The 13,667-nt window shown below is 38.3% G+C and overlaps 1 pseudogene; it reads right to left on the bottom strand.

Moving 5' to 3' along the window:
• Positions 1 to 2,029: 2,029 nt before the first annotated feature.
• LOC144517751 (general transcription factor II-I repeat domain-containing protein 2A-like) lies at positions 2,030 to 13,366 on the bottom strand (annotated as a pseudogene).
• Positions 13,367 to 13,667: the final 301 nt, after the last annotated feature.

Here is a 13,667-nt window from a genome sequence, read left to right on the forward strand (position 1 = left end):
ATAAAAAATGGCTTCTTATACTGCTGCTATTGTAGTATCTGACGATTTACACTTTGACTTAAGATTTGGTATAAGGAGATGCATGAACTTTACCCCACTTTTTTTGAAAACATCTGGAAACAGTGGGCCCCCCAAGACAGAAGAGTCCTTTTTTGGAGTTACGTCAGATAAAAGGCATCAATTGGTCAGTTCCCTACTCCAATCATATGCTTACACATATCACGCCTTATGTTAATACAATGTACAGGATATATACTGGACTCACACAAAGAAAAGGTAGAACGACAAATTTTGAAGATTGGGTCGGTCGTCTCCAGATGTCCATGGAGTCTGTAAATTGATGCTGGAATCTCTGACGTAATAAACCTTTTTATAATCAAGAACAGTGTCAACGAAGTTCCTTCTCCACACATCGGCAACGCAGTGCTGCAACTAAATATACAACACTATCATATTCTACCCACAAATAATTACAGCAACGACTGCAGAAGCGCAGACATGTTTAATTCCTGTTGTTTCCCAACAGAGCTGATTTGACATTGTGTCTAACTTCTTTACTCTTGTTAAAATGCCAGCAGCATGGCACTTACAGTTGTTCAAAAGCCATGTTTTGCAACATCTGTAATGTAAAGCACACAACTCTAACATCTGGCCAAACCAACCATCTTGGTCATGAACGCCTGCTCAGCATAATGCAATTTAATATAACAGCACTGCAATGAACACCTCTGTGAAGCTTACAGTGCAAATGTTGAGACTGTTAAAGAGGTGTAGATTACTCAAGCTGAAGTTATTTGTTGTTTTTCTGCCTCCTACTGTGTATGTATGCAAAACAACACCCCTATCATTTGTATATTGAAGTACCACTAAAAATTATTTTCTGTATTCAATGGATCGAATTACTGCTCTAATAAGAAATGTGAATGGAGTCGTGCATAGTGATAAACCAGGTGAGACTAGACTGTCTTTAAACTCTGCAGCACCACTGAGATTTTTTGCCTCTTTCAGCCAGTTGATTTTGGTTTTATGACCCACAGGCTCAACTCTTATCAATCCCATTTCCAGCAGGCAGCACACAGCAAAAAAAATCTCCTTCACCCGCTCCAATAAATGACAGAAGCTGATAATTTAGCTGGTATAGTCAAACACCTACTGCAGCATCTGCACAGCCAGATATTGGAGACTAAAACAGCGCTAAAATTACAGGCAATATTGGACTTTCATTCAAACTGTGTTCAGAAACACATTATTTCAATATAAGTGAATGTTAATGTTGTTTGACAAGAAAATCTTAACTTAAGGTCCACTTACTGTTTCCAAGCTCAAGACTGAACTTTCACACATAGTGCTAATGTTCTTCTAAAATTAGAATTCAAGTTCATATTTAAACCTGCAATAACATATGTTTTGGCCTCATGGGGGCTGTGGAAACAAAGTGTGAACATAACACTGACATATTACCTCTTAAGATGATATGGGTAAACTTGTTAGCAAACATTTGCTAATTACACATCCAGCAGATACAGAGCCACATTAGCATTCATTAAGAGTTCTCTGTGTGTGTGTGTGTGTGTGTGTGTGTGTGTGTGTGTGTGTGTGTGTGTGTGTGTGTGTAAACAGGATGAATGCAAGTCAAATATGCCTCTTCTTTTAGCTCTGGTTTTGGTCTCCACTAACTCCTGAGGGAAATATTGGTCTCTGTAGCGAAAACATGCTCAATTGTGTTCATCAGTTAGTCACTAACTTTGTCTGTCTGCTGTTTGGTGCTATATTGATTTAAAGCTGCTTCAAGGTTATTACCATTGAGTTAAATACATTTTACAATATTTGCAGCAGGGCTAAGGTATTTGGTTGAATTATCCTTCTGTTTGTTATGCAGGAGGTATGTTTCCATCCTTCCCTACTTGCATTATTCCTAGTTCATAGTTCATAGTTCTTGTATAATATAGTTTCACTGTTGCTTCATTGACTTCTGTTTGTATACAAGCACAATATGAATCAGGACAATACCTTGAGACAAGATGAAGCCTCACTTGTCAGTTTTGGCCTGTCCTGACCTACCTGTGTACCCCACAATTCTTGATACTGCCTCCATCCTGCTCCTTAGAAGCTCCTCGCAGGAACACTCAGCACCTTGTCTGCACTGCATGAGATTGGGGGGGGTGGGGAGCACCACGCAGCTGGTGCCAGGATCACTGACTCTCTGACCGCTGGCGTGGAGTGAACAGCGCTGTGTGGGAGTAGATCTCCCCTGTGACTGGGGTCTCTCTGTCTCCGCTTTTCTTTCTCTCACTCGTCTCAGCTGCGTAATGAGCACTGCTGGATGAGAGAGCAGAGGACAGAGAAAGAGTGAGAGAGAGTCAATGTGATTGTATGTGTGCATGTGTCTCTGTGAGCGACTGCTGATTGCTTGAATATAAATGGTTTGTGCTCATTCACCTAAATCAAGGCCACATGCTTGGGCCCAGAGTAAAGTGTTCTGAGCGCATTGAAGCGTTATACTGTATCTGCCACTCAGCTCAGGAAATAATGCCGGGCACTTTCCCTGCCCTACATGAAATGCTCAGGGTAACCTTCAAATAGTCTGTTGTTATAAACTGACTTCATGACTGACCTGATTCTCAATCATTTTGTTATTTTCTTGTGCACTATCTTTTGTCATGAATGAAAAAATAGTCACATTTGGCATCTTTTCCTTTATCTCATGTATCTTTTACAATTTGGCCATTTCCTGTTTCATGACTTTCCTTTGATATGCTTATGGGAAGAAACCTCAATGACAGATGATGTCTTGTTCAGCTGCAGAGCATTTCTTGAAGGATGAGTCTGGTGATATTCTTTATTGTTGTCAGTGTCAACAAATTCCATGAAAATACCAAAACCAACAATGAATTGATATTACTAACAAGTATTGTGTGTGAATCCAAAACCCGATACAGTTTATTCCTTTGTGCTACTAGTACTCCATTGTGGTCTAAAACCCATATAACGCATCAATGAACCACATTGTTGAAATGTTTCTTCATTAAGATGAACATAGACGCTGGAGTTTATGTGAGTCAATCCTACTCCCAAATATTCACTAGCACACCAAATGTGTATTAATCCTGAAATTCCAATCTATTCCGGAGGAGTATTGTTTGTTAAAAACTACAATTTGTTTTAGGAAATAACATAGCCTTTTTTAAGGGTGAAGGTATATCAGCTTGGGGCTGAATGCCACAAACAGGTTACAGAAGTCAAAAGGTCTTAAATAATGAGATAAACGTATTTCAGAGAAATCCCCGTGAGTTAAAACGTTCAGATTTGCAACTGTTCTGAACGCTCTAACGTTTTAAGTTTTTTACTCTCGGCTAAGTGTCACATAACAACTAGCTGGCCTTTTATGATTGGTCATCTGCTCCAGGCAGGCAAGACTGGAGTGTTTTTTTTTTTAAGTTACTGCAGTGTTAACATGGTCGCATGTAGCTACAAGCTCTGCAGTGAAAGATGTAATCTTTCGGGTCACATTATTTCCGGTTATGTAGTATTTTGTGTAAAAGCCTTTATTGGTGATTTCTCACGGTACAAAGTCCTGCTATATATTCCGTTGCAAGTTACTTGCAACAAGTGCAACAACAGCGGAGATTCCAGGAGACTCAGAGATGCGGAAACCCGCTGACCAATCGGAGCAGCCTGGGCTTTTCCGGGAAGGGGGACTTAAAGAGACAGGCACTTCAACAGAGCATCTCAGACAGAAGCAGCCATGGGCAGTAGGAGAAAACTATAAAATAAAGCTTATTGAACATTGAAGCATGTAAACATGTTATAGTACAAACAAAAAATACAAGTATGAACCTGAAGATGCTATATAATAGGTCACCTTTAAGACCATAAGCAAAATAACTAGGGCTGTCAAAATAACGCGTTAATTTCAATTAATTAATCTGAGAACAAATAACGCGTTAAAAAAAATAACGCAGATTAATACATTCGATATTGACGTTTGACCGGGAGCCATTATAGCCACCATTGGACTGTAAAATGAAGGAGGGAGACGAGAATGTGCTGCCTGGATTATTAATTGGAACATTTACTTGTAAACTAACGCTAAACGCTAGTTAACACTATACTCGACAGTAGCTAACGTTAGCCTACCGCTAGCTAGTAGCTGGATTAAACACGGTTAAAATGCTGACAGCTAACGCTAAACGGTGTAAAGTTTGACTGTGTTTTACTGTAGAGGATTCAACACCAGGATGTAACAATCTGCAGCTGCCATCGGAAAAACAACACAGACGGTGCTTTCAATGAAACTGGTAAACTACAGCCTCGTGGTGCATTTGAAGTTATTGTAAATGTCCTTTTCCCATCTGATGGTTCAACAGCAATTTACTACTGAAATAAGTTATTGTTATTGTTATACATTATTATTAAATCATTTCATTTTGACCATATGGCCTTAGCAATAAACAAGCCGTTCTTTAATGCCACTAACTGTTGTTTAGTACCCTTTTTTTTTCTTTTCTTTTTTCACTTTCTTAAAAAGGTTCAGGCACCGTTAATTATGTATGCGATTAATTTCGATGAAGTAATCACAGAGTATGTAATTAATTAGATTAAATTTTTTAATCGATTGACAGCCCTAAAAATAACATTTCTTTTTCAGTTGGCATTCAATGCCAAGTGCTGACCTCAATTGATTCTTTTAATAAAGTAAAAGATTTCACAAAAGTACAACGTACGAGGTTTCTACTGAGCAAATGTCTGGGAAATTGCCAGCAATTATCAAAAAGACAAAAAAGGACCAGGAAACATCTCTTGAAACTAAATCATGACCAATGATTTACAATGATACTGACAAAGTTGTTACCGATAGCACAACTGTGTCAAACTAAATCAGCTTCTATAAACAGCGAAGGGTAAGGTGACTTTGATTAATACATAAAAACATGCTTTGTCAACAACAAGCAAGATGGGTATAAAGTGGCGGCAAAATAATAAAAGATAAGAAAATCTCCACCACACTACCATTTTTCTTATGGATAAAAATAAAAAATAGTTTTTTTTCTCATGTCATTTTCCTAAAGATATCTGTTGAAATAAATCATGCCACAAATATTACAAGCTGCACTGCAGTTTTTGCATATCTCAGCACATTTTAGCTTTTCTGGCATGGTTAAATATTGGACTCTGCATGCATAATACAGACACACAGCGGAGAGAAATATGGATCAATCATACCCATCTGTATTCACTCTTTCACGGCTTTTTAGCTGACAGCTTATCTGCCTATAGAACTGAATACCACTGAGAATGATAATCTGCGTATTTCATCTGATCTTACATCAATTGAAGTTATATTTTTTATATATTTATATATTTTCCAAACAAACTGCCCCAATCAATGTCACGACGGCTATCAGCATTACATTAGTAAATATGTCTGGCTGTATTTCATATACAATCCTCCAGCCACATATTTTATTCAGTCATGTACTTATTTGTGTATTTATTTGTTTATTTATTATAGATTTAGGCTCTTTGAAATTCTCTGGCTGTTTAAAGCGACAGAAATCTGGTGATGATTGGACACCTCATCTGGCCGCCGGGCCTGTAAGGCAAATAGACACTCCTCATCGAAATAAATTAATAACTGATGTAGACTGATGCTTATTCTGCATTTTGAATTAGACTTTTGTATAATGTAATACAGATATTGTAATGTGGAAGAAAATAAAATATAAAAAGACAATAAGTGTGTAGCAACATACAATCTGTCCACAATCCTGTTCAATCTGTCCAAAAAGGAGCAGGATGAAGCTGAAGCTTGTTTTTTTCCCCACCCCTCATTCAACTGTAAGTAGTTCCTGTATATGTTATATATTTTGTATAGCAAGATAACAAATATACACAAAAAAAACAATAATATATACAATATATAATACATATATAATTAGTGCTGTCAGTTAAATGCGTTATTAACGCCATTAACGCGAACCCATTTTAACAGCGTAAATTTTTTTAATCGCGAGATTAACGTTCTTTTTGGCATAGCAAACTTTGTAGTTTTTTTCACATGCTCTTGCAACAACTAGTAATGTTAGAAATACTACAACACCACACCGGATCTAGCTAGACCGGAAACAAAACAACAGGCACGCCGCACACACTTGTTTGGGCTTGAGAGCTGGCCAAAGAGTAGTAGGCTAACGTTACATTTTGATTGGATGGCGAGTGCAAGATGCCAAAATGGATGCCAATAAGATTCTGAATGGAAAGTTTACTTTTAAAAAGTTGCCAAATGGTTCCATTGACAAGACCAAAGTGATCTGTGTGTTCTGTTGTTGTGAACTGAACTATCATCGCAGCACGTCCAGTCTGAAATACCACTTGATGGCCAAGCACACAGCTGATGAGAATTCTCCGCCCCCTCGTCAAAGCCAGGCGATAAAAGCACAAAGCAAGCCGATCCACTTTTCCATGTTGATAAGAGCATTAAAATGAGAAAAATCATTGGACAAAAAAAAAATCTAGGGCCATCATAATAGATAAAAATGTGCGATTAATTGCGATTAATTGCGAGTTAACTATGACATTAATGCGATTAATCGCGATTAAATATTTTAATCGTTTGACAGCACTATATATAATACAATATAATTTTAAACACATACCAACTTTTTTTGCATTTTGAAATATGTCAGGTGTTGTGCCCTCTGACAACTGTTTTCCGAAACACTTGACCAATTAGAGCTCAGTAGGCGTAGTAGTAGTAGAAGTAAGAATGCTGATACCCTCTGGTACACGTTCCACAATAGATCTGACTCGGGGACACTGAGCTGCACCACATTTCACCAGCATTGTCTTCTACAAACAAAAACGTTGCCAACGGAATATTTTTGAAAGATTCAATCACATAAATATTCTGCACACAGTGGCTTATATTTAAACAATTTGTGCCTCCTATGTGTATTGACCAAAAAGCAGCATCAATGTATTAAACTGAAGTTTGGTAACTACACAGGACAATTGACTATATGAGCCTATGAGGTTGAGATAATGGCGTCTTGATGAGCATTTGTTTTGGAAATATTTCAATTTGCATATAGTGACTTGTATTATTCTTGGAAAAAATATTTTATAAAAGGCTGTTAAACATATTTTGTATTGTTGTTAAAATGAACATAGCTCCCCGTGTGAATTTCTTAAGTTCAAAAATCTCCTTACCCCCACCAATAAATTTCTGGAAGAAACTTGATACTTTAATTCAGCAGTATATTTGGAACAATAAACAACCAAGGCTAAAATACTCTACCTTACAACGTACCACAAAACACTGGAGGCCTGGCCCTCCCCAACCTTAAAATGTATCACAAGGCCTTTCAGCTACAGGCCCTCAGAGTTTGGATGGATCCCTCATCTACAGTTCCATGGAGAGGAATAGAGCAAAACCTCACTGGAAGTCTAAGACTGCAAGACCTGGCCTTTGCAGGTGCTTGTCCAAAAAAAAGTGTATGCTAACCTATGGTCCCATTATCAGCAGCACATTGGCCAACTTTAAACAGGTGAAGGAGCACCTGCGCTACACCAATAAGTGGCACGTGAACACCCCAATATGGCACAATACACACTTAATGTCTGGTAACAAACCTTTTGCTTGTAAGCAGTGGAGGGTAAGAGGTATTTATACTTTAGACCAACTATTCAATGAGAAAAGGATGTTGAGTTTTGAAGACCTGAGAGCTAGTTTTGAGGTCCCCAGGACATCCATCTACTTATATCTTTGCTTAAGATCAGCCATAAATGCTATGGAGTGCCATGGGGAAACAGTCTTGAGGTCATTAAATGTTTTTTTGATTTCCCTGTGAGAGGATTAGTGTCCAAGATTTATACTAAGCTGTTGCAAGTATCCATAGGAGAACTCCCAATAGTAAAGAAATGGGAACGAGAGCTGAGCATGGACGGGAACGCAATTAATTGGGACAGTTTGGGACAACATTTTCTACTGTTCCAAGAACCCAAATCACCAGTATATCCACTTCAACATATGCCATAGGATATATTAGACTCCTCAGAAGAGCTGAGAAAGCCATTCCCACTCCATATTGTACGTTCTGTCAACCTGAACAAACTGGAACTTTCCTGCATATGATCTGGGAGTGTGAACAGGTGCATGAGTTCTGGCATGAAACAACATCAATACTATCCGATGTGATAGGATATCTAAATCTTACTGACCCAATTGTTTTGTTACTTAATGATGACTCTAAATTACACCTGCTCGAGAGACAAAGGAAGATTTGGCTAGCCGGCTCAACTATAACCAAGAAAATAATAGCTCAACGCTGGCTCCCCCCCCCCCACTCACTTTGTATAAAACAGTGGTTAGCATATTTTCTAGACACAGTTATGCTTGAGCTCTCTACAGCAAGGATTAACAAAGCCAAATCATCAATTATCAACCTATGGAAAGCACAGTAGCACAAATATCAGACCTAATGACCTCAGCGCCAAAAGGACTAGGCAAGGTGTGATTTCTGTTTGTTTGTTTGTTTTGTTTTCCTCGAGACCGCAGAGGGTGAGAGAGGGTTTTTGTTCTTGTTCAATTTGTTTCTCTGTTCTGTGCACCATCTGATATTACCTGGCACATATTGTGGAATTTGTTCTGTATGTCTGAATGATAAATGGTGCTAATAAAAAATGTATCTAAAAAAAATAATTCACCAGAATATCAAAGCTGCAGACTGATTTATGAAAATTTGAGCTTGATGGCAAAACAAGCTGTTTGTTTCCTCTTATATATTAATGGAAAAACGTACCATATTCTCTTTTCTCAAAAACAAATTCACCAATACAGATAATGCATTTGAATATTACTGTCTTGTCCCTTAATATGATACTTTGAATGGATAAGGATAGATCCACAGAGAGAGATTCATGATTACTCAGCCATATCACTGTTGTAAAACAATACCACAATACTGCAATTCAATTTTTACAACAAGAAGGTGTCATATAACTTCCTGGGACATAATACATCTGATTTAATTTCTAGCAGCCATCACTAAAAGATATACAGTTAAGCAACCCTCTGCTAGTTTATTGCCTGTCTGAATTCTTGCATACTAATCACAGGACAGCAATGAGTGATAAGACACAGACAAAGCCACTAAATACTGCCTTTACAATGGTCTAAAAGCAGGTAAAGTGAGACTCTGAATTGATATTCTGTCTTTCATTGCTCTCTGCATCTTGGGCTGGTGCAACATTTTCTAAAGGACAGAGAGAAGAGGAGTGAGCGCTGACCTATGCTGTAGGCCAGCTGCTTGTAAATAGACACGCTGTTGTTGTCCTTCAGAAGAGAGTCAGAAGGGAGACTTTCTCACCAGTGTAATTTATCCACGCTGTTCTCTGATTTACAAAGTGTCGCTTGCAGACAGTCGGGGTGGCACCTTTATCTCTACCTTGTCTTGCTAAATGAATTCTAAATGGCACACTGCCCAGTTATTTGTCACTGCATTTGTTATAGCTGACAACAACAACCCCCCTTTAAACAAATATAAATCCGTGGAAAACAATCGCTGAGCAAGATGCAGCGTAACCTTTTGAAATATCACGCTGGCCATCAGTTTCGGTAGCAGATCATTTCCCCCCCTACAGATAGAACATGAAAGTGCATAAGTCATCTTAGAAAATACTCGGCCGTCTCTTTTTGTAATGTCAGTAACTCGGAATAAGACAGGATAAGTATGCCGGTGTTATTAGACTGCGGGAGCTGCTTGGGGGTCCAATGACAAGTACCGCAGCTATAGTAATAAAAGTAATACATTTCACACGCCACCTCCACATGACATACGTAGGCTGATGTGACAGCAGAACATTTGAAACAATGCTGTGGAAAAGCAGATTTCATTTAGATGCCCTGAAAAAAAGGAAAAGACAGATGAAGGAATGACAACTCATTTCATTTTCATACACACTGTTGAGTACAGTTATAAGGGGTTGATAGGGAGCTGAGCTGCCTGCATGTCTGTAATTGTTTGTTGGTTTAAAGAGGGTGTAATAAACTGAAACATGCTCACAGGGGGCAAAACAAACCATAAGAAAACATCTTACCATTATCTGAGACTTCCACTGACAGAAAAAAACAGGAGAGAGTAAGTAAAGATTAAGCACTTTTCAAAAAATTGTGTATATATATATTATAATATTTTTATAAATACACTGATAAAGCACAAACCAGAATCAGAAAATGATTTATTGCCAAGTAAGTAACACAAGGAATTTGCCCTGATGGTTGGTGCATACATAAACAAACATGAAACATTAACATGAAATAAACAATAAATACAGAAACAATATATAGAATAGCTGTTTAACATTAGAAAAAAGAGGCTGAATGGGTTAGTGCAGAGATCTTCAACAAGGGGTCCGGGACCCTTAGGGGGTCCTCAGAGTTGCTGCAGGGGAGCCACCAAATTATTGTTCCACAGTTAAAAAAATAAAAATAAACTTCAATCAAACACATTATTTGTAAAGACAAATCTTTTTTTTTTTAAATTTACACAACATTGATGATAGGCTTACTGACCTATAGGTACAGTAGGTAGCACTAAGGTAGCCATCCACAGATACAGTTAAGCTTAAGGATTCACTGTGCCATATTTTAACATTAAAACATGATTCATAAATATATGAATATGTCAACAACTATTATTTTAATAGCTTAGTATTGTATGCACCATAAAAAGGTATGTGTGGAGGCTTTAAGCCGCCCTACACTTTATTGTAGGCCCAGTTTAATATGCAATTTATATTTTATACTTTATACTGATATTTTATAAAATATATGTAGTAAGGGGTCCCTGCTCTTTTTCAACTGAGGGGTCCTTGGTCTAAAAAACGTTGAAGACCCCTGTGTTAGTGCATTAACCATCAAACAGACACAATGTAACAGGCACAAAAAAAACCCTGGGAATAATATAAGTGACATGCATGGTCCCCACAGGATAAATCTGACTGACTTTGATTATACCCTAAGTCTTCATAGGTTGACAATTTTGGTTTGACGTGAAATATCTCAACAAGAATTGGATGGATTACCATCAAATTTGGTACAGATATCCATGGTTCCCCTGAGGATGAATCCTAATAACTTCGGTGATCCCGTGACGTTTCATCTCACGCAAATTCTCTCACGTTCAGTGAAATATTTCAACATCTACTAGATGGATTGCCAAAATTTGCTACAGATATTGGTGGTTAGATGATGTATCCTAAAGACGTTGGTGATCCCCTGATTTTTCCTAAAGGATATTTACCAGGCGCTGCAAGAAACCGGCAAGAAGAATCATTAAAGAACCAAACCGGCTAACATCCTTTTTTCCCTGTTGAGGTCCGGAAGAAGGTACCGGATACACCAAACCAGCACTAAGACGCTCAGGAGGAGCTTCTATCCTCAAGCCACTAGCATCTTAAATAAGGAAACTCCAGACTATTATCTGCAAACCTGTCTCACAGCCTCTGCTCTCCAAATGCAGCTGTGTCATCTGTGCCCGCCTGTAAATAATGTCCTCTTAGACCAGGGGTGGGCAATTAATTTTCCCAAGGGGCCGCATGAGATGTTGTGGAGGGCCAATAGGTTAAACTCAATTCTGCTCAATATTAATTTTATCTCTTTATGAAAAGCAGTAAATTGTAAGGTCCTTGATAAGCTGTGACTGGTAAGGGCACACATGTTATGATTAGGACATGAAAAAAGTGAAGCAGACATAATACAAAATGCAATTATGTCACTATTTACTCAACATCCATAAATGCAATTGTGACCAAAATGTGCCATTTTTCAAAGAACAGTATTCAATTAACTTTACAAAGTGCTATTACTATTTAATTTGTAGTCTAACTACAGAATTAGCTTTTTCCACTTTTTTCTTAGAGCATGAAAGAGTGAAGCAGACATAGTACAAAATGCCAATATTGTCACTATTTGAACAGTATTCACGAAGAAATTGTGACCAAAATGTGCATGTTTTCCGCCATTTTTCAAAGAACAGCATTCAATTAACTTTAGAAAGTGCTATTACTATTTTGTTTGTAGTCTAACTACATAATTAGCTTTTCCACTTTTTTCTTATAGCATGAAAAAGTGAAGCAGATATAGTACAAAATGCCAACATTATGTCACTATTTGAACAGCATTCACACAGAAATTGTGACCAAAATGTGCATGTTTTTGCCATTTTTCAAAGAACATCATTAAATTAACTTAATACAAAGTGTTATTATCTTTTTGTTTGTAGTCTAACTACCTCATTTGCTGTTTTTCAGTTATATTCCTTGTTCAGTGAAAAAAATCTAGTCTGTGCTGGGCCTGAACAAGTGCACTAAAGTCAGGTTCAATGTCTGAGGTGGATATGCGAAGGACAGCTGACAGGTGATCATCAGTGAGAGAAGATCTGTATCTGGATTTGGTAAACTTCATCACTGAAAATGTTTGTTCACATATGTAGGTCGATCCAAAGAGAACCAACATCTTCTGAGCATGCCTCCTCATCTGTGGAAAGTTCTCCTTTTTGAGAGAAGAAAGTGCTCTGACAGCACTGTATCTGACTGCAGGTCAATGAGTTCGAGCTGAACATCACTAGGTGCATTGTCCACACTGCAAGTGAAGGGAGAAGAAATCATGTGCATTTCACCCTCAACTGTTTTGAAGTCTTAAAATCGCCTTGAAAACTCACCATGCAGTGCCACTAACATGGATGAGTACCTGCGGAGGTGATCGGTTGATGGTGTGGCTTCTTTCAGGGTTTGCATGTGGGTGAGAGTGTTACCCTCCAACTGGCTTGAGAGAAACTGCAACTTTCTCATAAAGGCCTTCATCAGGCTGTGCATTTCATGTGCAAATAGGCCCTCAACAGCACATCAACAGAAAATGCAAGATCAGCCATCCAGTTTACATCTCAGAGCTCTGGGATGTCTTTGCCTTTCATATCACAAAACTCTCAAATCTCTGCTCTCAGGTCCCATACTCTTTTAAGCACCTTGCCCAGGCTGAGCCACCTGACAGCTGTGTGGTAGCCTATGTCACCATGTTCAGTTTCATGCTCCTCCAAAAGTGACACAAACTGCCTGTGATTTAATGCTCTTGTCCTGATGAAGTTAACTGTTTTAGTTACAACATCAATAACACAGTTCAGTTTTAGCACTGACTTACACAACACCTGCTGATGTATATAATACAATGCAAAAATACCAATTTCCGTTCTGAGTTCACTTCAGTCACTTTATCTTGCATCCGCTTCAAAAGTCCAACATTTTTTCCTGTCAGATTCGGACAACCATCGGTTGTAAGACATGCCAGTTTGTTCCATTTAAGTCCCATTTTGTCAAAACATGCATTTACCTCAGTGAACAAATCCCTGTTGTCGACCCTTTCTCAAAGTCTTTCTTTATCCCACGTACAAAAATTAGTAACTGGGCTGTGTCGTGGACATCACAGCTTTTGTCCAGAGCCAAGGAAAAAAGTTTGAAATTGTCTGATTTGCTTTGCAGCTGAATCTCCAGGTTTCCCGCGATGTCCTCAATCCTTCTCGTTACGGTTTGCCTGGAAAGAGGCACATTCTCTCACACGCCTCTTTTTTCTCTGGGCATATTAGCGCAGCAGAGTCCACCAAAACTCCCCT

The sequence above is a fragment of the Sander vitreus genome, chromosome 5 (assembly GCF_031162955.1).
Source record: "Sander vitreus isolate 19-12246 chromosome 5, sanVit1, whole genome shotgun sequence".
NCBI lineage: Eukaryota > Metazoa > Chordata > Actinopteri > Perciformes > Percidae > Sander > Sander vitreus.